Raw genomic sequence first — 27394 nt, 5'->3', positions numbered from 1 at the left:
AAAGTTTCTTTTGGTGTATGGTTTATGTTTTTTGAATTGTCACCAAACCAGAAATTCAGTTAGTTTCCCAGATCTGCTTGAATGTTCCTTGTTGATTTTCCCGCCATTGAACTAGATGGGATGGAGCTGTCATGAAACACCACACAGCCTCACTCAACTGTAGATTCAACAAACTCTATTTAAAGAAGTATTTTATGTTGTTTTATGGGCATCCAAAATGTCAAATTAAAAAGTTTCCATTTTTACTTTTATTAAATCATACTCATGGTGAAAAAGCTCCAGCCTTCATATAACATTTTTTTCACTTTCCAAGTAAAATTGCTCCTGCCAACTTTTCAATGGTCTGAAATAGAGGAAGGTGTGATATATAATCCAAAGAGATAACTATTACTATTTGCTGCAACTTGGCTTCCGCTGGTTAGTTGGTAATCTTTTGATAATTTCTTAGGCATTTAAGTGCAGAAAGCAACTGAGAAAATGCTTTAGAAATAATTCTAGTAAAATGTTTTTATGGCTATTAAGTAAATATCATTTAAGATGCTGAAGCATGCACAAAACTGAATGTAAAAGCCACACAAACAAACACTCTTGGCAGGACAAAAAACCATGACCTTATAATCTTAAAGCAGTTCCTCTGTTCGATTTCTAAATTCCCTAAAAATATGATTCAGCTGCATAACTAATAAAGAAATACCAGAATTATAAAAGCAAGATGGGAATAATTAGACCAAAGAAAAGACAAAACTTATTTTCAATGTTTTGCATTTCTTCTTGGTTTTGGTTCCTTTGTAATTCCAAACAAATCTAAATCTAAATCTAAATCTAAGGGGGTGGGGAAGGGATAGCTCAGTGGTTTGAGCATTGGCCTGCTCAATCCCCAGTTATAAGTTCAACCCTTGAAGGGGCTACTTAGGGGTCTGGAGCAAATATCAGTATTTGGTCCTCCTAGTGAAAGCAGGGGCCCAGACTCAATGACCTTTCAAGGTCCCTTCCAGTTCTAGGAAATAGGTATATCTCCAAATATTATTTATTATTATAACTTTAGCAAAATATTGAGCTGGGGGCAGGGATAGCCAAAAGCTTGGAATGTCTCTTCTTTTTTTCCAAATCAGTGTCTTCATTCCTTCTTACTAGTAAGAAACAGAGGGAGAGGCAAAAAGCTGAAAAGAAATGAGTACATAGAGAAAGATAACTTACCAATAAAAGCATACTGAATGTATAAATAAAACCCTCAGTGTGAATTTGGCCGATGCCTGTCTGAGCTATTATGGCCTGTAAGGAGATATTGTTTGGGTAGATTGTTAATATGTTTGTTTGGGGAGATACAGAGCCAGATGTTACCAAGGGAGCACTTGTGAACTCTTTACTTAAGAAACCAAAAAACCCAACATTGCTTGATGTTGACAATTTCACCCCCTGTGCTGATTCTCCTGTTTGGGGGAATAACTCAGAGAGAAAGTGGTAGCAGAGCAGCTCTGGGAATATCTAAATATTTCAGATATCTTGACTACCAGTCAGTCTGGTTGTAGACCTGGGTATAGGATTGAGACTGCATTGGTAGTCTTAGTTGTTGATCTTCTCCTAGCAATGGAATATCTATCTATCTATAGATATATAGATATATATCTATCTTTGGAGCAGGGCTGCCTTTGATATAATCGATCCTGATGTTTACTGATACTCTTGTGATCCCACTCCTATTTTCTGAGAGATAACTGTGGGCAGTTCTGTGTCCATGCAGGAAACTCTCATGTGGTGGACTGCAGGGATGAGGTATCGTCAAAATGCAGTAGGACTGATCATTGATCAATCAATGTTTCCTGCAGATCAAGGCTTGGATTAGAAATAGATAAACTAAAGGTCAGCCAGATATGTTGGGGATTAAGCTGGCAGGTGGAAAGAAATAACTGAAACAACTGATTGTATTTATTAGGAATATTATTTGTTATTTGTGGCATTGTAGGAGTGAGGAATATATGATGGGAGGAAGCATTTATTCTTATGCTATTGTTAAGGTTACAATTTTACCAGGCTATCCAGTGCTTGTTGGTTTGTACACATCTCTTTATGCATTTAAATAAATAAATCTGTTTTACTGGAAGGGTTAAACCTAACTGTTAGCTACTGTAACCCTAAGTGGGGTAATCTATTTATAGAAGAAATCCACATATGGTGAAGAGTCTGCAATATGTACTATATGAATTAATAGGAATGAAGAAGTGAGTTCACAGGCATTAAAAATCCTCCAATTTATTCTGTAATGTCACATTCAGTATTTTAGTGGAAACAAGATCTCATGTCTCTTGAATCTAGTAGCGAACTCACAAAATCCTTTTCAAAAGTAGAACATTTAGAAAGTTGGTTAGAGATTTTTGTTTCATTAACACCCTCATCGGATCAATGACATGGCAAAATTTTAGACATCCATCTAGAAGCAGGTGTAGCTCATGAACCCATAGGTAGAAGTGGTTGTCCTCTATAGATATTCTATATCTTTTCCTCTCTAGCTTTAAAAACTTATTTTTAAAATATTATAAATTTTTTTTGTTTAACTTCTTTATGAAATATTAACTGATGGTAGTTTACAGCAAAGCATTTCTACATACTTTTATTTGCATTTGCTCTAAACAGGTCTCTCTGTTTTACACAGAAACAGTTTGCATTATATTAATATTTAAACTGAGCAAGAGCATAAAAGCATATATATTACCTGATTTTAGTCAGAGTAGGAAACTTTATAGCTTCATCCCTGTACAATGCATTGTTTATTGCTGACTTAAAAATAATGTAATCTTCTCTGCAAGTTTAATAATGCTAAGCAATACACAATAGCAGGGCTGCTTGCCTCCCCAGGTCAGTTGCCATGGTCTATTAAGTAGAGCACACAAATGAATGCAAGTATCTTCAGCAACACAATATTCTATTTGTGGATAACTCCTAACTGATGTCACTGTTTATGATAAACACAATAGTTCCACAAAGGTCAATTCTATCTCAGCAAGTAGAAACAATGATATTCTGTAGTGTGTGCATCAGATATGTTGCTTTTGTTGACTGGCTAACTCAAACAAGTAAACCCCTGAGTTCTCAAGATGATTAACCAAGACTCCAGGCGACAATATCCACTGTACAGTTAGATTCACAGTTAAGTGCTGACAAATTATAAATCAATATTTTCCTATAAATATTATCCAGCCTGATATATCTATACATTTCTTTTGGTGATTCTTTAAGCTCTAATATTTTAACAAAGACCACTAAAAGCAAATATTTAAATCTAGTACATGTATGTTAAAGCCGAAACAAGTTGTTTTAAACTAATGTCCTTTATAGTCCTTTCATCAAACACGTACTTGGAGAGAAAATCTTAAAAGAAATCTATTGAGAACTACATTTCTGATCAAATGGGAATACAAAGATGAGACATCAGTTTAGGTATTGTTTTTACAAAATCTCATCATTTGTTTTTTGGTGTTGCAAAGGCAACATCTGTCTGTGAAAAGGAAAGAAGAAAACAATACCAAAAATGCATCATCCAGTTTGAAGTTTTCTACCTGCTGAGACATTCAGATACAATGGTAACAGGTAGTAGATCCAAACCTAGATAGAAGAGAAGAGAAAATAAAAGGAAAATTAATCAGCACATGTTTCAATGCTTCAGAGAAAAAGGCTGACATAATAAGTAGTTTAAATGATGTCAGCAGCACTTCTCTTGAAAGGTTAAAGGCTGAAAGAATACAGGTAATACGTTATTCCCTGCTTCCCTTTTCTTCTTTAGTACTGACAGACTTTTCTGGTGCTAAAGGCTCAGCCCACATACAGAAAACAAACAAACAAAAAGACACATGAAGATCATCATAATATAAATGATCTCATTCTTGAAATGAAATTAGCATACATGGACACAAATGTGAACCATTTTGTCTGACTAGCCCACAACCATCCAAATTTTGTGAGTTCAGATAACATGAGATCTGGAGCAAAGCCAGTCAAAGGTTTTGGGGGAAAAAAATCAAAAAGCAAGCAAGTGGGGTAGGGAAGGTGAACAAGTTTTTTACAAAATGAAAACTAGATGGAATTTACAAAAGAATTGAAATCACATTTTATCCAAATCAAAAACTTCAGAATCTAAGTTTCAATTTGATTCTATCACTAATAATAAAATTTTTGCCAATGTGGCAATGGAGTGACAAAGAATTCAGTTAGCTACTATTGAGATAATTGAATCACTATCTTGTTGCATGTCAGAGAAATACACCCTGTGAAGAAAACTACCAAAAAACAATGCATCATTTAAATCCCACAGTAGGACTGAAGTAAAGCACAGGCCTTAAGTAGGCCTGCATTAGAGGAGTGAATTTCACCCTGTTTCTTTTGTGATAGGTTGCCCTCCTTTAAGATGCCACCTGATGTGCTGGGATACCACTGAGCCCGCCTGTTCTGCCAGCATGGGCCTCCCTTTTTACCTGTCTTGCTGAGCCAGGCTCTTAAGCTTCCTGCAGCACACACACACAGGCAGGGCCACACCCAACTGGAGAATGACACAGACACTGAGATCAGCTCTGGGAAGACTCAGCTTAAGGGACTTGCCCGAGCACTCAGGTATCCCAATTCTCTTGGAGTGCAGACCCAAAGGTTCAGGTTCTTTCAGCAGTCCTTCTTCTTGGGAAGGCAATGGAGGAAAGTCCTGTTTGCCTTCCTCCCCACCCTTAAATGAGATTTATATAAGGTGGGAAGCCTTTGTTTCCCAAACTTGACCTTGCTTCCCTTTTAGTGGAAAATTACAAGTCCAAGATAATGTTTAATATTAGATGACAAGACCACCTGACCTAGTAGTGTCACAGTTATGTCTCAGGACACCTCCCAGGAGGGAGAGAGATTAGTATCTTCACAGTCTTGTTGTTTCTTCCTAATGGCCCATCAAATCTGATGTCCTGTTATCTGGTGGGTGTTTTCCCAATACACACTCAGTTGTAATTGTTACATAGTCCATATTCCTAACTTTAGATACAGAAATGATATGTACATACAAATTGGATACTCACATTCAGTAAATCATAATCTTACATGAGCCATCTTGCATAAAGTATATCTTAGTTATGTCATATCCATACCATAAGCATATTTTCATAAAGAATATGGAGTGTAATGTCATTTTTTGTTTTTGTTTTGTTTTGTTGTTGTCGGGTTTAGACAGGGCTTCATTAACAAAGGGGAATGAAGAAAGGAATCACTGAGTCTCATATCAATTCAGCTTCTCAGAGGATTGGTTGTTTTAGGTTATTTAAGGCCCTGGCCACACTTCTCTGCAGTTCTTTCTCATAATTTCTCTACCTAATAGCTTAACTTCTTAGTGTCACATGCAGAACTTACCCCCTAGGAAACAGAACAACCACCGTCTAGTTCCATGTGTTACATAAAAATCTTTTCTCAAAGATGCAGGCAAATGACTACTTGCACCCACTAATGAAGACTCCATTAGGAATAAAGACCTATAATTTATTTGATTTATTTTTAACCAAGAACTGTGCTTGGTGTGGGAAGGTTTCTTGTGATTGTCTCCCTCTCCCTCTTTCAGCACAACAACTGTGGCTCATTATGTTTCTTCTACCCTATGTCCTGTTCTGCCTGCCTCCTCCTACAAATAAACAAACTCTGTTACAATAGTATGTGGTCCCATGGACTTCAGTGAGCTCTGGCTCAGATCCAGATACAGCAGACATAAAATACAGCTCTATCACCATATCTATTCGTATCTAAAAGCTCAAAATAGCTAGAGATAAATTTCATTAGTAGTTATATAAGCAAATAGCAGATTCAGCTTTTTGCAACATAAGCATTTTTGCTAAATTGCACAAAAAATACTGGTTTCTGTTGAATCTTATTCCTATTTTTCTGTTCTGTTTTCCCTACATTAGACTTTACTTTTTTATTTTCTTTGTCTAATCGCTTCTTCCTTGGAAGCTTGATGAGAGTACCATTTTTTGTTTTGTTTGTTTGTTTTGTTTTCTGAGTTGAGAAAGGAAGCTTGCCTGTCAAATTGTCCCAGTGCCTCTGGTTATTAGCTGCCCCTGTTTAATAAGTGATTGAATTTTATTTGTCATACGAGTGGATGAAATATACATTAATTTTAGAAAACAAACAAACAAGAAGACAGTAAATCCTGTCTATTTAAAAACAAAAATCCCAAACCTTACAAACATGACTAGATTTTAATTATGCATTTTAGTTCACTCTAATCAAACATCTTTAGGAAACAAGTTTCATTTTGCTAATTTCAATGTCCACAAAGCTTGACTCTTCTCTATTTTCCTTTAAAAATTAATGGTGCCTCTCTTCCTAGATGAATATACCTTTCTGAATCTTATTCCCACTTCAGAGTGGTTCATCTGAATGTACTACATCAAACCAATGAATCCTGTGCACTGAGACTCCCCTACTCACTCCAATATGCCCCCTTTTCATACAGAAAAGGCAAAGCCTCCATAAAGGCTTTGACTGGTTACTTTTTTTAGATCTGCTAGCTAACTATTCATTTATTGTTGTCTGCTGTGGTCTACCTCTTCCTGATGCTGTTAACTCAGTAGCTTCCTGTAACTGTTCCAGACCAAAAAATATATAGTACAAAATCATTGTAGACCAGATTCTGCCACTGTTACTCTCATGAAGTAATCCCTCAGTCTGCAAATAATGCCGCTGAAATGAATGGAGCTATGCAAAGAATAAAGGACTACTGACCTGGAGCAGGGGTGGAAGAATTAGTACTAGAATTAATTAGATATGAGCCAACAGATTTTGATATGAGACTTAGTGTCTAAAAGACAATATGTATGTGGGGGGAGGAGAACTCTGTGCAAACACAAGCATGGTGAAACCTTTTGATTTGCTCCGTACCTGTGAGAAATACATGTTTAGTTATAAAGACATTTAAGGTACAATAACAAAGAGACCCACTAATGGTGGGAGATGATTTAGTAATGCTGATTAGATAGAGAGAGAGAGAGAGCAATGTCAGCCCAGTAAAATTATCTATTATTTGACCTTATCTCAAAAGCTTGAAAACTCTTTTGCAAGCTGAATGGGGCTACTTGCAGAAAAAGGGATTACTATAAGTAAGGATGGTAGAATGGAGCTCCCTAAAAGCGGCACCCTGGACACACTGATTGAGAACATCATTGCCATAGCATGGGTAGTAGAATTTCTTCTACACAAGAGATTCCTCATAGACATGTGCTGAGAAGAGGTTAAGCTTCAATCATCTGTCTTTAGATGTGACTTTTTTTCCCCACACAGTACAAAACAAAGTAAATCTTCTTTGCACACATTTTGGTTTATACTAGTTTATACAGAAAAAAAATGGTTTTGTCTCTGAACATCATTGTGCTACTCCTGATCGTGCTGAGCGGTATCTTGCTCTTTGAGAATTCCTATTGATTTCACTATATCAAATGAAGAAGGGACACAAAATCTAACCTTTAAATGAAAATATTCATTACCTGATAGCTATATATTGCAGTCTGATATGTCATATGAACCCTGCATTGTCAAATAAGGATATAAACTGACAGACTCATTAAAATGTTATACATGCATCATTTAAGTCTTTTTTTAAAATAAATTGATAGGTCAGATCCTCAGTCATGCCTAAGTCCCCTTTATGCCATCCTAGTGAAGATGATTGTTCTAGAACAGACTTTAGACTGCTTCTCTGTTGGCTTGATGCCACCTGCTTTCTGGTTGGGTACAGAGTATGTCAGTGGTGGGAAGAAGTATGCTGAGGTGTCCTGGGCATCAGGCTGCTCTAAGGTGTGCCAAAGGCCTCCTGCAGCCCCAGAATCAAGCCAGTAGCTTACAGTTATCTTCCCTTCTTCTTGTCCCCTCAGCTGGATATAAATTGTAGATGTAATATTGATAGAGGCAATTTGCTTCATGGTTTCTGACCCTAATCATCCCCCAATTAAAATCAGCAGTTCTCCATATAAGAATACATCTCCATTTAGCTGTAGTGTATGTATGGCTATGCTAAAAATGGCAGTGACATATCCAAATTTGTTTTTATACAGAATGTTTTCTGTATCTATTTAAGGGCCCAGTTGTGGAATTATTATGTAGATGGCCAGCACAGGGATTTTGCACCTCTTAAATTCTCAGAACAGATGTCTTCCAGCTCCAAAATCTATGACCCTGATCCAAAGTGTTGTAAAGGCTTTGGGCTGGCTCTCTGTTTCACCTAGTGGTAAACCCTTATACAAGTAGTCCCATTGTTGTAACTGATAATGATAAGGACCTCCTTTGAAAAATGCTTTGAGCTCTATGGATAAAAAGTGCTATATAAGAACTAGGTATTGTTATTATTAATTATTATTTGAGTGCTCATCAATATAAAATTCTTTTTTCACAGTCAGGCTCTTAATTTGCTGAATGATTGGTAGAATTTTTTGGCATGGAAGGGATTTCAGTATATTGGGTACATATAGCATGCTAGTTTCACATAGGAAAAGAGATACTGTGCTCAAGATGACAATAAACACTGCCACTTGATAGCCTCATTAGGAACATGAGGCACTTTAAGTAGAAGTTTCAAGACAAGCAGTAAGGAACTAAGAAAATGCTTATGTCCATATCTGGGGCTTTTGGTGTTACAACATTTAAGATATATGCTACATGAAAGGGGTGATCTCCAGATTAAATTTCTTTCTGGTATGGTTCTTCACAGAACCTCAGCTGTTTTATATGCAACCATAAAAATTTGCAGGGAAATATATTTCATCTATATCTGTGTGTAAATAATAAAATATTTGCTGATTCTCAGGAAACGTGTTTATATAAAGTATATATTATATAGTCTTGCATCCTTTTTCTTTCTAAGCTTATTACAGGAATCTCAATGCAAGGTAGTTTGATGTCCAGGCTGGCAACATGGGAAAGCCACATCCAGTTACAACATGTCCAGAAGGTAGGCTCATCACCAAGCAACGTTATTGTCCTTGATATATTGAAATTACACTAGGGATTCTAGTGCTTACTCTAGCTTTAGACACTCATTATCTTATCAAATTCCCCATTCATCCTAAAGAAGTGAAGTTATCTGACTTCATTCTGAGAAGGACTATCTACTGTTTTAGCAGAAGCTTATTTTTTTTTAAAAAAGAGGAGGCATGGAGAGGGCAACCTTATATAAAATCTCAGCGCACACACAAGGAATAATCTGATTTATTAAAAGAATGATGCAACAAACACACTAGCTTCATCTCAGATTTCTTTCTCCTTAATTTCTGACATTAGTTAAAATGATCAGAAATGGGTTTGTCCAGCAAGCAAACCAACACAAAACATCTTAGCATTTCATCTATATTTTCCTTATAGCATGTTCTGCCACCACCTATTTTTTTTAGACGGATTAATTAATTTAGTTGCATACGTTTCTCAATTAAAAATTGGATCAGTCTAAAGCATCCCACACCAGAAAAGACACAGTTAATATGTCAGGATGGCTTATGTTTTGTGTGGTTTGCACCTCCAAAAACATAAAAACAGCTTCATAAAAATCATCCAACTGTTTACTTTGAAAAACCCTTTAAATAAATAGAAGTAGTTATGCTGACACAATATATTTTAGTGCTTATAAAAGCCCTTGCTGTATATTGTACATGAGCATATATTGCCACACTGCAGTAAACCAGAGTTATTAATTCAACTGGCTTTGACTGCAAGCTTTAAAATAAAGGTCAGCCATGTAAACACAAACTTTGCAGAAAAACACAATCAAGGGAGATGATTCATTCTTTTTAATTTTCAATATGCATGATGCTATATTGCAGAAGAGTTTTAAAGAAATGATTGCAAGTGTATTTTACACAGTACTGTGCGTGGAACACTTTCCCCGAATCTTCTTACTTGGGTTGAACTCTCTACAAACATACACTATCTTCAGTATTTTAGCTAATTGTGTTGAGAATCATCTCATTTTATGTTTGTTGTCTCAGGGATACCTACACCAATGTTCAATCTGGAAGGAAAATTCTTCATTAAATGAGAAATTAGACACTCAGCTAATGAAGCTTTATCAGTATTTGATGACTGACAGGAAATCAGTGATATATTCTCTGTCTGAATCCCTTAATAGGTTTACGGAGTTAAATCTGACTTTGGTCTTCCATTAACAGCAAGACTTTGCTGGCTGGAGTGTTCTGCTTGTTTAATTATTTAGTGACTCAGTAGCACAGACAGCCTCTACAAAAGCCAAATGATCATATGCAGCAACAAATGAAAGCCATAATCTTAACAAGATTATCATAATAAAGAGTCATCAGAGAAATTAAAATTATGTGCTTTAATTACAAAATTATAACCCCATTAACTCCTCTGCATGAAAAGTGGGAGTTGGGGAATAAAGAGGAAGAACCCATAGATGGCTATTAAAAACTCTAGAGCAAGTTAAAGTGGAGGAAATATGCTATGTGGGCTCAAATACTACAGGTAATTTATTTTGTGGCATATATTTGATACAGATTAGTGTTTCCAAAATTAAACAATGGGAAATGTACAAGTTTTGAGTTTGGGTTTTGTTCCCCTTCCCTCCCCCCAAGATTTTTGTGTTTACTAGTCTAAGTCAAAGGCTACAAACTTAAAAGCAGACCCTTATTTAAATATGCCTAAAGCTGTGAATTAATTATGCCCTAAATAAGTTATTAGAACAATATTGCCACTAATGCATTATTTATGTCTATTTGTTGAAAAGTTTGTAACAGCAAAAGTACTGAAGTGACATTTCCAAAGACATTAACATGAAAATGAGAAGAATTTGAAGAGAAAAAAATTATTCAACGAGCAACTTCTTGCTAAGATAGTCTTCAATAATGTATACACCAGCTATACTTTTTACTGTTAATATACATATGCAATATTCATAGGCCTACTTTAAAGCTTTTTTCATATTACGTTTGCATGTATAAATAAAAAAAATACATTTTACCAACACTGTTTTAATGTATTGTTATCACACAAAATTATATATTTTAAAAAATCTATACATTTTGTTATATGCAGTTCAAGTAGTAAATAGTCATGAATTTTCTTGCTACCAGATTTTTTTTTTAAATCAGACACTTCAGTGTAATTATATTAAATGTAAGGTAATCTGCACCTTTTGAAGATTAAATAAAAGGGAAAATAAGCGAATGTATTATATTCAGTGAAGCATGTGATTAGATTTTAATACAACTGCAATCTCAGTTGTTTGTCATAGAAAAAAAAACCATTTTGCTAGCCTGTACACAAATCATTACTGAAATCTGCTTATACTTATATATGTTTTTGAGAACAACAGACTCTAGTTCATAAGATAGCTTTAACAACACTGGGATCAAGCTACAGGCAAAACATATGGAACTAAAACAGCTCTCAATGTGTTTTATGCCATACCTTCTTACAAGTTAAAACAAAAACAACAACAAAATACAAGCTACACAAAAGCTTTTAGTTTCCATTATCCACTTTGTGGATGTTAGCTTCACCTAATCCATGCAAGAGTTTTATAGAACCATATAAAACTCAGGTGGCCCAGGAATAATTGACCTTTTTGGTCTACAAAAAATGGTTTCTGTGTGTTCTTGTTTATCTTTTCCAAGTATCCTGGAGTGACTGAATGTCAATCAATGAACTAGCAGTTATTTCATTGCTGTATTAATCCTCTGCAGAGGAAATAAATATGCTGTTTGTGGTTTATCAGTTCTCGTTCTTTTAAAGTTTCCTTCTAGTCAAGAACCTGATATTCTTATATTTCTTAGCTATGTGTAAGATATCATCATTCTTCTGAAAACCCTCAGCAGACTCTGGCAGCTTTCAAAAACTATCTCCAGGTCAAAATATTGTAAACATGTTAGATCTGTATTCACTGTAATGTCACAAATATGTGATTTTGATAAGTGTGTTTTTGTGAATACCTCTACTGGGACTGTACGATAAAGACTGTTGCGATCTCTCCATCTTGTTACTTGACAAAGCCTATGAGAATGAAATGCTTGCCAGTTTGTCAGCCATAACACAGATCATCTCTCATGACAAACTGAAGTGTTTAGATATCTCAACTAAAGGTAAAAGTATATGCGATATATTTCAGTAAGTTATATCATCCTTTTTGCTCAAATGATATTTTACTGGCAGCATGCAAAATTATAGCCAGCTGCAGCCAAGTTCTCATGCTATTTACCAGGTTCTTCTAAATCCCTATGGATATCCTCAATAAAAAGTTACAATATATTTCACTGAAATGTTTGTTACTTCCCATATACACTCCACAAGAGCCAATCCTGTGCCAAAGAAACAATCTGGCATACTGGTGCATATTGTCTACTCTTCTACACTGAGTTCCTAATTTATAATAGATAATGCAAAGGATATCTAATACCAATGGATCCGTTCGGACCCATTGAGGGAAATACCATTTTTAATGCATGCTATACTGGCTCATGCTATCCAGTATTTGAGTTCAATGTTTAACTATGCATGAAAATTAAGGTTTTAACATTGCCAGGAAAGTTCCTCTATCTGAGCTTACCAGAGATTTTTATAGTTAGATTTATTTGCTATTCTAGGAGCCTTGTCTGAAATTTTTAATCAGAGTAGAAATCTCCTGGCGATCAATATCATAAATATACAGAAGAAACTTGGAGAGATTTGAGCATGAGAAGAACAGCAGCAGACATTTTAACACAGTTTATTTCAAATAGACTGAAAACATGATGAAATTCTTGCTGCTTATGATTTAAGATGAGTAGGCATGTTATCTGGCCCACCAATTATAGACTGCCCCATTTTTACAGTTACTCGTTGAAATGATTTACTTCTCATGCACAGGTTCATACTTGTCAGTATTTGTGGAAATTATTGCTAACTTGCCATTTAGTCAATCCAGCTATGTTAATTTAGAGGTGGCCTGAAATTGAAACATTTGCTGCCTACTGTACTTGCAGTGAGTAACATTTACTCATCAGTAGACAGGTTACATGGCCCACAAATTGGCTACAAAAAAATAAATTGGTTGTTCAGGACCTGAATCAGTAACTTGCATGCAATTGGCATCTGGGGTTAAGCCAAACATCTCATTAGTATGTCGTACCTCTGGCAGAGAATGAAGAAGAATACACAAAATGCATAAAACAAAGGGGAAGATAAAAGGAAAGCGTGAAATGGGGAAAGCACTTCTTCTGTGTGCTGTGGACTTCCTAATGGATGTCTCACATCCCAGGAGATTACCATGTGCTATATAGATGCACATAGCTAACATACTGGTGTTTGATTAGTTATTTGCAAGGTAATTAAAAAAAGAGTTTGGGCAATACTAGATAGCAAATGACAAAGCCGTTTAGTAATAGAGTCTGAGCTCATATAATTGTTCAAACCTCTTCAACTTCCTACTCTCTTTCTGGAAATAATGGAGATTGCTTTGAGATGTATTTGTCTTAATATGCAATGATACCCTCCATGGTTGGGGTTGGGGTCTTTTTTTATTTATATTTTATTTAAAAGAAAATCCCCAAGATAAGGGAAGGGTGGAGGGGCAGACAGCAGAACAGAAAGGCGAAAGAATGGGAGGGGAGGAAAAGGAGAGGAAGGAAGGGGAGCTGGGAGGGAAGAGTGACACCTCAGTTTTCATCTGTTAGGTTTATAAACATCAAAGGTTTCTAAAGTTAGACCACATCTTTTAAAATTTGTCTGAGGTCCCTCTTCTTTGAAACATTCCTTATAGACCAGCCAAGTCACTGGGCAAACTTCCAGCCCTGGAGGCAATTTTCTCTTCCATCTAAGCCATGCAAGTCTTTTGTCTGCAAGCGCTGCTCTAAACAACCAAACTTTCCATAAGTGTGGGGTTTTAAAAAGCTCTTCCCATTGGCCTACCTGGTCACACTTAAGTCTAAGGGAGGTGTCATGGGTCTACCCTCATTTGAAACTGGGGGGTTTCAAAGTGAGGACCCGCATGTCTTCCCCCACCCCAAAATCCTAGGGTAGGTCCCCTTTGCTGCCACCACCGCAGTCAATACGTGGGCCGGGACACCCCTGTTTCCCCCCTGTCTCCCTTCAAAGACACTCCCTGGGAACACAGATCAACTCACAGAGGAGGAACCTTCCCCCTCCCCTCTCTTCCCTCTTTCCAGCCTGCTCCAGAGAGAGAGATACCTTGATTCAAACTCCTTGAATCTCTCCACACAGGGAAGCAGCCCACTTCCCCTCTCTCTCTCTCCTAGCCACTTTGGAGAGATATACACCAAGTCAAATCCTTGACTCAACACAAAGAGGGACTCACTTCCCCCCCTCCCCTTCCCCTGAATTTCCACAAGAGAAGGAATTAACCAAGTCCAAAGAAAAGAAAAGAATTTATTAAGAGAACAAAAAGAAAATACAGAATCTCTATGAGCCCAAGCTGGACACTCATAGGGTATAACCTTATCAATCTCTGGAGAGAATTCCCCCTCCCCCCCTTTCTCAGTAAAAGCAATATCAGCAAACAGGAATAAAGCATTTCCTTTAGCAAACACACAATTGCAAATATAGAAATCAAATCATAAGACTAATTCGCCTTTCTAATTAATACTCACTATTAATTAGTAGAAACTACTCCAGGAGAACTTGGAGACATGACTGGTCTCTTTTAGATTCAAAAGAGTTCTGAGACAAACAAAGAAAACACAGACAAAAGCTTCCCTCCACAGAGATTTGAAAAAATCTTATCTCTGATTGGTCCTTCGGTCAGGTGGTCATCAGGTACTGTATGTTAACCCTTTACAGGTAAAAGAGCCCTTAACCCTTAACTATCTGTTTATGACACGCCCCCCAAATCGCCAACAGTGGGAACTATAGGGGCAGCAATAGTCAATGTTGAGTGCTTTTGAGAATCCTATCCTTTCTATTAATCTTATTGCTGCATTTTTGTTGTTTGCTGAGAGGAGAAATAAGGGTCCAAATAACCTTTTAGTAAGCAATACATTTCCCTCCTTGCATTATTCAATAGAATCTTTGTTTTCTCTATAGTTGTCATTGTCTTCTTCTAGTTAGTAATCAATATTAACATCAAATTATTAATGGAAAGGTGTTGTTTTATGTGAAAATATTCCAGTGTTACTGGAGAAATGGCAGAAACAAACGTTAAGCAACAGCAAATCTAGTATATTCAATAACTTCTGACTCTCACTAAACGTTCTTAAGCCACACACTAATGGCAATATTTGACATTTTGAAAAGAAAATGCAGAAGGGAAATATTTGAAATTCAGAGTCCCAAATACTTCTTTGAAGACAAAGAACTGATTTCAGTCTCTCTCTGGACAAATGAAAATTTAATTATTTATACAAAATAGAAAAGATCCAATAGGAGAAATAAAGAGACTAACGCTACAGCACACTGTTGGAGACACCAGTTCAGGTTATGGCTCTCAATCATGCAGAACAGGGACTTGAAGCTGGTCTCCCACATCTCAGGTGAGTGCCCAAACCATTGGACTATTGGCTATTCTCAGGTCTCTCTCTCTTGTGTTAAAAAAAAACCAAAGAACAAGAAATAGGTATCATTTTTGTTCTATATGAGAATGAATGAAAACAATAGTAAAACCTCAATTTTTCACAAAATCGAATGCTTGTTTTCCAGATAGCCCTACTTAGGCTCCTAAGTCCCATTTTCAAAAGTGATTTAAGCACTTAGGAACCTGAATCTGAAACTTGAGGTAACTAAGTGAGGAAAATCTATTGACAAACAACTTCAAATGAAAACAGTTGAACCTCCCTCAGCTCTGACTTTCTTGATTGCTAGTCAATCATTCTTTGTCAGGAATGGCTCAGAGCAGATATATACATAGGTTGTGATCCAGAGCTCTCTGGAGTACATGGATGGATATCAGATTAGGCCCTTACTGCCAGAACAGCAGCAGCAGAATCAGTGGATAAAATCATGGTGAGAAGCTGACACATCCCAAAGTGTTGTTTGCTTTCTGTTCTGATCTATTGTGCACTGTTGTTGTTCAGAATTAGACAGATGCTGCCTGCAGCTGCAGATCTGTCTGTATTTCAGAGATGGGCAAAGTGCTTATGTATAGTTTGTAAATTGTATAGAGCAGCAGAGCAGCAGAGTCTTTGCCTGGATAACTAAAATTCCTAAATATATCTAAATCAGGTCAGTATTTAAAGTAAAAGCTGTAACTTTTTAAAGTGATCCTTAATTTGAAGGGCCTTCATTCATAAGTGCTCAACTTGACAATGTTGTTATCTTCATTCTATGACTAAAGGGGAGCAGAACTGTGCTGAGCTTGTCCTGAGTGAGGGGTCACCCTTAGCTGAAAGAAACTTGTTAAGCCAGGGGCTCAAATACCAGATTCCTGTGAGAGTAAGAGGGGCAGAGACAGGTGTCAAAGCCAGGGGATGTGGACTCTTCCTAATAGTCCCTGGTCTAGTTTAACCTGTTCCTTTCCACTGTTCAAAGATAGTGCTAAATAAACTTCATTAGGAACCTTTTGTTATTTTACATACTCAATAAGAGCTGAAATCACTTGTGGTGGGGCAGTGTTTCTGCCCAGCCTACCTAGAGCTAAAAATCACTAAGAGGCTGACCTACAGAGGTCAGCAGAGAGGTAGGTGGCAGCAGAAGGTGACTGATGGGTGGCTAGCAGTTGAGCAACAATGGCTGATGGAGTGGCTAGGCAGCAAGGAACAGCAGCTGGTGAGGCAGTCAGCAGGGAGGAACAGCAGCTGGTGAGGTGGTTAGCTAGAGCAAGTGCTCAAATGGTGGAGCAAGCCAGGTGCCTTTTTCCCTGGTGGGAAGTGAACTCACACATATGCACTTCTGAACCCAGCATCCTCATTGACCAAGGACAACCACGGTGAGTGGTGAGGGAGCAGAGAGGGGCACAGTAAAGTTGTAGAATTCAAGACCATGAAGCAGAAGACTTTGTCCCACACATTCTGAGTGGGTGTCCTGCTTACAGTTTTATGTTTATGAATCCTGGTTGCGGAATTTTTCCTAATTAATGTCAGGTGACTTTTCTCCTTTCATTACAAGTTTATTTTCTACACTCAGACTCTGTGCTTGCGACTGGTGAAGTATTGCCTCTCAGAGGCACCCAGGGGTGATGTGTAATTTTCACCGGTTACTGGGTGGGGGTTCGAGCCAGTTCTGTGTTGTGTTGTTGAAAAGGAACTCCTGGATATTGAACCTGGCCCTGGTTGCTGCAGGCTACACCTGGCAGAAGGGTTACACTGAATAATAGAGTTGATCAGAGAATGGACAATAATTTTGTAACTTTTAGAAGGTTTGTCTGGTTTTTTTTGTTTTTGTTTTTTTTGGTGGTTAATATTTGCAACAATTTTTTGCACCTAAAAGATGTTCAGCACCTTTCACAATTACATCCTAGATCTGTTGAGCTGGGCACTATTTCGAATTTGACCACAATTATTTTAGGACCTGATTTTGCCAGCCTTATTGATATTGAAAAATAACTTACTCTGAAAATGCTCCCATTGAAATCAGTAGTTTTATTACTCATGCAGTAAAGTATAATTAAATATAAGAGTGCTAAAATCAGGAGCATACAGAATAAGACAGACAAGAGTGATGGGAAAAAAATGAATGCTAGTGATAGACAAAATTCAGAATGTTCATTCATTAGATCAGGATAGGCCCTTAAATATCAAGAATTTTAACAAATTTTACCATTAAAATATTTAATACATAGTACTCATATAGTATAGGTCAGGGGTCGGCAACCTCTGGCAAGCGACTTGCCAGGGTAAGCACCCTGGTGGGCCGGGCCAGTTTGTTTACCTGCCTCATTCGCAGGTTCAGCGAATTGTGGCTCCCACTGGCCACGGTTCGCCACACATCCCTCGCCCGCACTGCTTCCTGCCGCCCCCATTGTCCTGGAACGGCAAACCGCGGCCAGTGGGAGCCGCGATCCACTGAACATGTGGACACGGCAGGTAAACAAACTGGTCCAGCCTGCCAGGGTGCTTACCCTGGTGAGCCACGTGCCAGAGTTTGGCAACCCCGGTATAGGTCTTTTCTGCTTCAAAGTGCTGTATGGATATTAGCTAATTAATCCCCACAACAATAAATATTGCAAGTACGACAAGTGAAGAGAGAACAACTGCTGTCATTAGAGCTCAAGAGTTTTTGCTCCCCAGTCCTATGCAGACATCATTAGAATACGTATTTGTTATCTAAATCTTTTACGATCTCCATTCTACCGGGCCACATTCCCCATCTCATAGAATCATAGAAGATTAGAGTTAGAAGAGACCTCAGGAAGTCATCTAGTCCAATCCCCTGCTCAAAGCAGGACCAACATCACATAAATCATCCCAGCCAGGGCTTTGTCGAGCCGGATCTTAAAAACCTCTAAGGATGGAGATTCCACCACCTCCCTAGGTAACCCCTTCCAGTGCTTCACCACCCTCCTAGTGAAATAGTGTTTCCTAATATCCAACCTAGACCTCCCCCACTGCAACTTGAGACCATTGCTTCTTGTTCTGTCATCTGCCACCACTGAGAACAGACTAGCTCCATCCTCTTTGGAATACCCCTTCAGGTAGTTGAAGGCTGCTATCAAATCCCCCCTCACTCTTCTCTTCTGCAGACTAAATAACCCCAGTTCCTTCAGCCTCTCCTCGTAAGTCATGTGCTCCAGCCCCCATCATCCAGATCAGTAATAAGGATGTTGAACAAAACTGGCCCCAGGACCAACCCGTGGGGCACTCCGCTTGATACTGGCTGCCAATTAGATATCGAACTGTTGATCACTACCCATTGAGCCTGACAATCTAGCCAGCTTTCTATCCACCTTATAGTCCACCTCATAGTCCATTCATCCAATCCATACTTCTTTAACATGCTAGCAAGAATACTGTCTGAGACCATATCAAAAGCTTTGCTAAACTCAAGATATATCACATCCACTGCTTTCCCCATATCCAAAGAGCCAGTTATCTCATCACCTTCGTGAATCCTGTTCCTGATCACCTTCCTCTCCTCTAAGCTTGAAAAAAATGGATTCCTTGAGGACCTGCTCCATGATTTTGCTGGGGACTGAAGTGAGGCTGACCAGTGTGTAGTTCCCCAGGTTCTCTTTCTTCCCTTTTTTAATATGGACGCTATATTTGCCTTTTTACAATTCAATATCCAATCCTTCCTAGTCCCACTTGGATCACCATCTCTCTTTTTTGATCCTGTGACATTATCTGACTAAAATATGACCATATAGATCATTGTTGCAACCACTGTTATATTTTTGCAACAAATCTTGTACAAAAGTTGTCAGGTAAGGTGTCTGTGGAAAGATTATGATTTGCTAAATATAATTATGCTATTTGTATGCATATATGATTTTTTTTTGTATTTGAAGCTATGAGTATTGGCTCTATACGTGGATTTCAAATGTTTGCTCCTGGGGTAATGCCCACAAGGTACTTAGCCTGCACATAGTGGAAGGACTATTCAAATTAAGTGGTTCATCAAGGAACATTTAACAGACAGTGGATCATGGGAAACATCTATCTACACTTAATGGAATTTCCTGTCATGAGTAAGCGAAGTCATGCATAGACATGTGACTTGCCTTTGTGAGTCCAAACTCCATCTTTTACATGTAATTTTCCACTAGCTGTGCTGAGGGCTTTGTTTGAAACAATGGATTTCTCTCCACAAGCTATAAGAGGTCCTGGAAATATCTCCATTTTGCTTCTTTCCTGCTCCAGCGTCTTTCCTGCTCAAGCCTGTGGACCAGAGATTGGCAACCTTTGGCATGCGGCCCATTGGGGAAATCTGCTAGCAGGCCAGGATGGTTTATTTGCTTACAGAGTCTGCAGGTAAACGAGCCTGGACGGTTTGTTTACCTGCAGTGTCTGCAGGTTCGGCCGATTGCAGTTCCCACTGGCCCCAGGTTATTGTTCCAGGCCAATGGGGACTATGGGAAGCGGCAGCCAGCACATCCCTCGGCCTGTGCCTCTTCCCGCAGCCCCCATTGGTCTGGAACGGCAAACTGTGGTCAGTGGGAGCTGCGATTGGCCGAACCTGCAGATACTGCAGGTAAACAAACCGTCCAGGCTCATCAGCGGATTTCCCTGACAGGCCATGTGCCGAAGGTTGCTGATCCCTGGTCTGGACTATGGACTTATACTAATTGGAGCATTCTAATTAAGAAATCGAGGACCTTCCAATGATTTGGAAGCAACCAGAGACTTGACTTAAGCCAGCAGTTTATTCCATCACTGCTAGAAGTCTGAACCAAGAACTTTGCAATTATTGTATATATTTGATTCCTTTAACCAATTTTAACTCTCACCTTTCTTTCTTTCGTTTTATAAATAAACCTTTACATTTTAGATACTAAAGGCAACAGCATGATTTTTGGGTAAGATCTGAGTTGTATATTGACCTGGGTGTGTGGCTTGTCTTTTGGAATCAGAAGAACCTTTTTATGACGATATTGGTTTTAAAGAACCACTCATCTCTAAGTCTAGTGTTTTGGGTAGTGATACAAGGACTGAAATGTCTAAGGAAACTGCTGTTCTGCCTTCTTGTTACCAGTGTGGGTGAAACAGAAGTTTACTTTTGTTGCTGGTTTGGTACATCTCATGGGAGAATAACCTCCAGTTTTGAGGTATATCTGCCCTATTTCTCAGTAGTTTGTCCTGAATTTGGTATTATCAGTTGTGACCCACTGAGGCATGGTTCATCATCATCATGTTCCCATTAAGCTTCTGGCATGTAGGCCAGTGATGAAGCTCCTCCACTCCTGTCTGTGTCTGGCAACTCTATCAATGGTTCCCCAACTGTGCCCCAGGTTTTTCAGATTGGCTTGCACAGATCTTCACCATGTTGTTTTCGGACAGCCTTGTTTTTGCTTGCCTTCTTGTTGTTACTCTGGTGATGGAATCTGTTTCCATCTGAAGCACATGGCCAATCCATTTCCAACACTTCCTGGCAATTATGGTGATCATATCCTCTTGGCTGCACTGTATCAATAGATCTTTGTTTGAGATTGTTCTGTGCCAAAAGATATGGAGGATTTTTTGGAGGCAGGTTGTACGGAATGAAGATAGTTTTGCCATGTCATACTTTCTCATTCCCCAGCATTCTGTACTATAATGTAATGTTGAAAGTATGCAGCTCTGATAAATCTTGAGTGTGGTTTTGCTTTTATATATTGATGATCTCCAGACTGTATTTAAGCTCCTGAAGGTGTTCCTGGCTTTAGTGATTGTGTTCTGGATATCCTGGCTTATTCCACCATCCTGTTGATGGTGCTGCCCAAGTATGGTGATAACATAATCCTCTATCCATACTGGTGAGGCAATATTAAGGTCATGATGTCTGTCTTATTGCGGTTGATTTTCAGTCCAATTTGTTGGCTGAGTGCATTAAGTCAAGTTGCTTTTTCTTGTATATGGTGTTGGTATGTGACAGGAGTGTGAGATCATCTGTGAAGTCCAGGTCTAAAAGGGATGAGAAGGGTGTCCATTTAATGTCTCCACACTCACAAGATTTGAAGAGAGCAACTAGACCTTTTAAGTCTCGGAGTTAGAAATTAACAAAGATAGAATTATTATTGGAGGTCAGGGGAAGGAACTGGATATTTAGCAAAACATTTTCAAAAAAATTAAAAAGATGCTTGATTTGTGGGTCAGCCAGATTCTTATTTTTTACTGAACTGGTTTGACTATCCTTTATCAATAAATCTACAGGGGGAAAACATATCCTGTAGATGCTGCAACAAGGTCTAACCATGACAGAAATAAAACAAATACCAGAAAGTTGACAAACAGCAAGTGGAAGAGACTTTGACAAGTGTAACTGTGAAAAGTAAATGCAGGTACTGTGAAAAACAAATATGGATAGCGTGACAGATACAAAATATGGAAGTAAGTGACAAGTAAAGCTACTAAACTGCCACAAATAGAGATAATGTCATAATGATCAAAAGAGAACTTGGCAAACATAAAAGACAATATAGTTGTGAAGTAAACAAAGCAAATGATCCTGATGTAAACTCAAAACCAGACCTTGGTTTCAGGACAAATTTAGCAGAAGCAGCAGCTGTATTATATAAAAGTGTCTTTGCCGGTAGCAAGGGTAGTAGCTTACACAGTACACAAGTGGGAGATAAAAAGGAAATGGAATAGAAATGTCTTCAAAATGTATACCATGGAAGTACAAAGGAATAAGGTCATGGCATATGAGACTCATAATGGCAAAGTACATATGAAAGGCCATTGTACAACTACACCTCTGTCCCTTTACAGCATTGCATTGACATTGATGATTTTGCTAGTCTCCAACAATTAGACACAGCCAATTAACTTTGTTAAACTAGTGGAATGTTAGCTGTTCTTTCAAATGAACCATCATTATTCTTTCAACTAATCCATCATAAAAAGGATTCCAAAAAGAGATGTTATTTGCTTTAAGTATATTTTTAAAATAACCCATGTTACTCAAAATCTTTGCAATCAGGAGTTTAATAACAAATGCTATTGGGCCAGCCAAGTTATAGTAACTCTGTAACCCACACAATTAAGGTATATCTAAGTCATTTAAAATCATTTTGGTGTCAAAGCATCAAGGTAGACAAAAAATTTGCAATGCGATGTACCAGCAAAAAAGGCCAATTAAATGTTGGGCTGCATACTCAGCGGCCTTATGATATGAAATAGGAAAGTAGTGGTCCCTCGCTAATCAGTTCTGGGTGCCCTGAACTGAGGTATGGACTATATGAGGATACCATTTCACTCATGAATATATTTATTTCACCCATCCTCATTTCAGTGTGATTTTGGGATTTGGTGAATGGTTATTAAGGACCATATTCTGCAAAACAGTAATTCCTATACTCACAGAGGAGTAAACTGGAAGTCAAGCGCAGATTTGAGGCTGATGATTGGTACAAAATGAGGGGAACATATCTCTCCCACTCATTCAACAGCCAGAAACTCATATGAGTATGTAGGGTTGATATTTTTATAAAATATTGCATAGGTTAGACTCCAAATTCATATGTAAGTCATCTAAATAAGTGACCTGATTTTCAAGAGGGCTAAGAACCCAATAGAGTCTACAAAAATCATTGGAAAATCACCCTAAATTTGGACTTAGAAGCCTAACTTTTAAAAGAATCTTGGCCTAGATGTTTGTTCTGTCCAGAATACAGAGCACAGAGCAGGATTAAGAATTACTATCAGGAGCAGCACTGAGTGTTTTTCAAAATGCTGGGTTAGGCTCTTATGGGGTAGGCCCCTATTAACTGCTGAAAGGAGTCTGGGAACTCTGGTGCTTTTTGGAGAGGTAGCAATAATTAGTGTTAGGGAATGACCTAGGCCAGGGGTCGGCAACCTCTGGCACGTGGCTCACCAGGGTAAACACCCTGGCGGGCCAAGCCAGTTTGTTTACCTGCCGCGTCCACAAGTTCAGCCAATTGTGGCTTCCACTGGCCGCGGTTTGCCGCTCCAGGCCATTGGGGGCAGCGGGAAGCCACAGCCAGCACATCCCTCGCCCACGCCGCTTCCCGCAGCCCCCATTGGCCTGGGACACTTTGGGCTTATTCTTCTAATGATTTTTAACAGTTGCAAGTAACTAAACCAGGTGCAAGGCAATGGAGAATTAGTCCTTTAATGTCTGAGTTTCCCCACTGGTAAAATAGAAATAATACTTGTATTTGTATTTGTATAGCATTTTGAGATGTTCAAACAATAAGTGCTATAAGTCCAAAGTTCATAGAATTACTACTATGTTATGTTAGTAACAGAGAAGCATCCAACCCCCTGCCACAAATTTGGAAAAATTCAGGTTTTCAAATCACCAATCCAAACATGCCCCCATAGTTTTGGCTCTGGCTTGCATCAAAGCTTTGAAGGAGGCTATTTTCAAGATTTAGTTTGGATGCAGCCCTTGATGGCTGAAACTAAGAACAACTTATAAGCTATTGGTGGTATAGAAACCTACTCCAAGTATTATCTCAGACCAGAACTCTTCATTCTATCCTCGATCTGCTCTTGATTACAGCTGGATTTTCAGTTCACTGGCAATTCTGAACCATCAGTAGAAAAAAATATTCAGGTTGACCCCAAAATGATTATTTTTAAATTTTCAGTGAATTGAAAAGTTGAAAAAAAATTTCATGTCAAACAAAATGTTTTGTTTGAATTGTTGGTACATTTTAAACATTTTTATGTTTTAAAAAAAATCAAAGGAAATATTGAAACAAAAAGTTGTTTTGAATTAAAAAATCAGAACATTTCAATGTTTTCAGAATTTTTGGGTTTAGGGTTGTTTGTTTTTTCAACTAAAACAATTTTTGAAAACAACATGAATTTGCAAATTGTATGTTCGACACAAATTTACATTTTTCACTGAAAAAAAATTCAGTGTAGACATTTTATCCACATCAAGATATGTGTCCAAACAACACGTCTCTGTCTTATATCCACTTTCTAACCAACAACCTCCCCAATTTAGGAAACTGGAGGGGAAAACATCCTTAATTGCAAATTACAGAAGAATATGCCGTTTCTTCTGATAGAGTGACATGTATACATACCGAAGACTCAAACAATTAAAGGAGGGAAAGAGTTTGCTTTAACTTCTCAGCACTACTTGTTGTTGCACAGTAAATGATAATTTAATAGTATCAGTCACAGAAGTGGGGAACACATAAACTACACACCATAAACAGCAGTCTCTGCTGAACAAGGACAACACTGGTGAATGTTAATGAGGCTGTTAAGAATGCTGGAGACACAATGCAGCTCATGTGAACACACATGGCTGTGGCATCATGCTTTCTATTTAAGCAAGAGATACCACACACTACAAACTGGAGGCAAATGTTAAGTTCATTGTTACTTGTTCATCCTGAAGGTGAACACTGGTTCTGAACAAGACAAATGCTCACAATCTTTCTTCAAGAAACTCAGCTGACTGGCTAGAAGCATGTGGCACAACAGTGGAAAGACTCAATGGCTGAAAAAGTGAAGAACTCTCTCACCACATTAAAAAAATTTGCATACATGGCTGATGAATGCACCGATGCAAATGAGCATCAAGTATTAAGTCATTGTGTATGTTATCTTGATGTCAGTGAAAGGCCAGTAGATACATTTCTAGATGTTCAAGTTATAGAAGACACATCGACTGTGTCTGTGACAACCCACAACTTACAAGAGTTAAATGCTTGTCTATTGGACCCCAAATAGATTGCTGCTTGTGCATTTGATGGAGCTGCAAACTTCTCTGGAAGACATGGTGGAGTACAAGCTTTGCTCAGAGAAAAGTGTAACCCTAATCTCTCCTATACACACTGCAGAGGCCATCTACTCCAACTAGCACTAGTACGAGCTGCAGACTCTTCAAAAGACATTTAAAAAGCTATTAATTTAATGTCTTCATTATATTATTTTTCAGAAAGAGTCCAAAAATACTGAATATCTTGGAAAATATAGAAGATACACTGGGACTGAAGTTCAGATTAGTCCAACCTGGGAAAACCCTCCGGCTTTCTCATGAGCAATCCTTGGCTGTTGTCTTAAAATTACTCCAGCCATTATGACTGGCTTTGGAATGTATCTACTAAGATGGGTTGGATCTAAGTAGTGAGGCTGGTGGATTACTTTTGCTACTACGTTCAGAGAAGACTACTACCATTCTCTCTCCTGTAAGTCTACTGTTGAAACCACTTGGGTCATTAAACAATGCCATCCAGGCATCTGCTACAAAGTAGTAGATCTTTGCTGAGCAATAGAAGCTACATTTGGATCAAACAGAGAGCTATCCATTGAAAAAGTACTGGAAGAAGCAAAGACTTCAGTCCAGAAGTTGACTAATGAAGACATTTATATTGAATCCTTAAGTGAAGAGGACAAGAAGTATTTGTTAAGACAACTGAAAAAGTACACAGATTTGATTCTTAAAAGTCTTCAACAGCGACTTCTAGATTCTACTCAACTGCTATGTAGCTTTTACAGATCCCTGTCCTATAAAATGCTGACAGTTGAACAGAGTGAGGCACTGTCAGCAATTGGGTTGCCATATGCTCAGGACAGAATAGAGAATTTGAACACAGAGTGGAATATCATCCGACGAATGAAGATTTGACTTCAACTTCTTTTTTATCATCACTAGTGGCTCGACCCAATCATTGTGCTATGTTTCCTGGGATGAACGAAGTAGGAATTCATCTCTTGCTACTCCCAGTCACAACAGCTACAGCTGAGCATTCATTTTCATCATTGAATAGAATTTTGTGTTCGGAAAGAAATTGCCTTCTGCCTGATCATGTGAATGAACTAATGAGCATATCAATTGAAGGAATGGAAGTAATGGACACATGAGAAGCCACCAAAGATGAATGCACTGCATTCAAGAAGTTCATTAACAGAGTTGTGCAAAATTATAACAAGAAACCAAGAAGGATGTAGATGTAGTGCTTCACAGAAGGCTTGAGTAGCCAACTTTAATTTTTGAGATGATTTTAAAACATGAGTTAAATCGAATAAAATGGTCATGAAACATTTTTCAGTTTTTACTAAGGTGCCATACAGCCTGCCTTCACCCTCATGGTCTCACCCTTCATCAGCCCTGACCCCCGCCCCAAAAATCTGAACACTCCCCTAATTTCAATTCCTGGGGAAAACACTGCTATGATCCTTCCTACTCGCCAAGCTCTCAGTTTAACTTTTTGTACTGTTTTTAATTGTCTCCTTGGTTAGTTATGCCCATATAGCTGTAGTCACTCACTTCCATTTAAGTTCTTTACACCTACTTCCTCCTCCAGTCCAACACCAGTTTTTACTAGGTCAAATTCTCTTTCTGTGTCCTTCTGCTGATCAATCAAAGCATAAAAATGTGAAGGTATATAATATAAAAAACCTTCACATTTTACACACACACACACACACACACACACAAACACTAATTTGGTAAATGACCTCAAGTTAGCTTCAATTTAAGGTGCAATTTTGCTCTCACCATTAATTGTAGACACAAATGCTACCATTTAGTCATCACATTATTTTATTTGCAAGGTGCCTAAATGGTACATTTACAACCATAATTAAATGAGAGTGCAAAATTGTACTAGAATGGAAGATGTGTTTTTACAAAAATTGAGGGTGTTTATTAAAATTAGCTACTATCCAAGTACAGTAATAAACTTCCAGGATTTTTAGTATGAGGATTTAATGCACATATAAGAGAGTTTTATTAGGTCAGTAGAACATGCTGTCTTTGAAGGAGTTCAAAAAGGTCTGTTTACAATAACATGCATATTAGGGAATCCTCAAATAGACCTTGTCAGTGTATGACACATGGTTCCCAAGGAGCTGGTACAGGTCATCGGGTCAATAACTGTGTATTGCACAAG

This window comes from Mauremys mutica, chromosome 1 (assembly GCF_020497125.1).
Source record: "Mauremys mutica isolate MM-2020 ecotype Southern chromosome 1, ASM2049712v1, whole genome shotgun sequence".
Lineage (NCBI taxonomy): Eukaryota > Metazoa > Chordata > Testudines > Geoemydidae > Mauremys > Mauremys mutica.
Note: the sequence above shows the minus strand (reverse complement) of the source record.